Genomic DNA, 1,538 nt, shown 5'->3' with positions numbered 1-1,538 from the left:
AACTGTGTGTAAACGAACTGTAACAAACGTTTATTTACCAAATAAAGTTAATAATAAATGTCAAAAAATTTCAAAATTATACATGCGTGTGTATGTATTCCAAATTATACAAAAACATGTGTTGTGTCCAAAAACAACGTGTCCAATTGAACAGTGCGCAAATGAAATGTGTCCAAACAAACTGTGCGCAAGTGAAATGTGTCCTATCGAACGGTGCGCAACTTTATGTGTCTAATATCACAGTGTGCAATTGCAACGTGTCCAATTGTACTGTGCGCAAGTGAGCCTCTCCCCTGCATTTTCCATACGTATCCCCTCGGCATCTTATCCCTTACCCTCTCCCAACTTGTATTATCCACCCACGTTTCACACAATATCATAACATTCCACTCTTTCAAACCCTCCCAAAAATCTCTATCCTTAGTCTTCAGACCCGCCGCATTCCAAAAACCCACCCTATACCTTCCCTTCTCCCCTCTCTTTTCCTTCCCCTCCCTCTCCTCTCCCCATCCCCCTCTTACCCTCTCGCCCTCCACCACTTTCTTCTCTCCCCTCCTACCGCCCCGTCCCTATCCCCCATTTCCCTTTTCCTCCCCCTCCTCTACCCCTCCTATTATCTCTCTTCCCTCCTTGTCCTCTCCTACTCTTATTCTTCCCCCTGATCTTTCCACCCTCTTCCCTCCCCATCCCTTAGCTCTTCCTCTCCCTCAGCCCATCTCCAACATTTACCATTTATTTGCACTTTTCCGTAGCCTACCCATACTCTCTTACCTCTTTCTCTCTTCCTCTACTTGCCACATCCTCTATTAACCATCTCATCCTTCTTTCCTTCCATGTTAAGTCATCATCTAACCTTATATCTCTGCCCTTTATTTCTCTTCTCTTTCTCATCATTTCTCTCTTCTTCTCTACTTCATCTATTTTCACTATTGCCGTTTTCACTATTTTCCCCCCTCCTTACCTCCCAAGCATTTCACCTCCTCTACCCTAGCCTCTATTTTTATCTCTTTTAAGACTTCCTCTACCCTCGCTCTCACCTCTTTTTCTCCCCCTTTACTCCTCTTACTACAATATTCCTCTTTCTCTTCTCTCTCTCCTTCATCTCCATCCTTATTTCTATCTCCTTAAATCTCTCCTCCATTTCTCCTCCTTTTCCCTCCCCCCTTTTCCCTCTCCACTTCTCTAAGTTTCATCTTTCGCCATTCGTCCTCTAGCGCCACCACCCTTCCCCTCATTTCTTCTCTCTCCACCATCCCTCTCTCATTCCTTTCATCCATCTGTCTCCTCATTATCCCCTCTATCTCCTCTCTTAAGTCTTTCATGTACCCCCTTAACACCTCCCTTATCATCTTCCTATCTTTCTGCATTTCTTTCCTCATTTCCTCCTTCACCCCCATTAACCCTTCTTTTAATTCCCTTTTCCATTCCTCCCTCATTTCCCTCCACCACTCCATCTCTCCTACTCCCTCCTTTGCCGATCCCCTCACCGGTGACCTTTGAACCCTTTTCCCTTCCCTGCCCTTCCATAATTCTTCGCC

This window comes from Formica exsecta, unplaced genomic scaffold (genome assembly GCF_003651465.1).
Source record: "Formica exsecta isolate Colony F162 unplaced genomic scaffold, ASM365146v1 scaffold855, whole genome shotgun sequence".
NCBI classification, from domain to species: domain Eukaryota; kingdom Metazoa; phylum Arthropoda; class Insecta; order Hymenoptera; family Formicidae; genus Formica; species Formica exsecta.
This window is presented reverse-complemented; position numbering follows the sequence as displayed.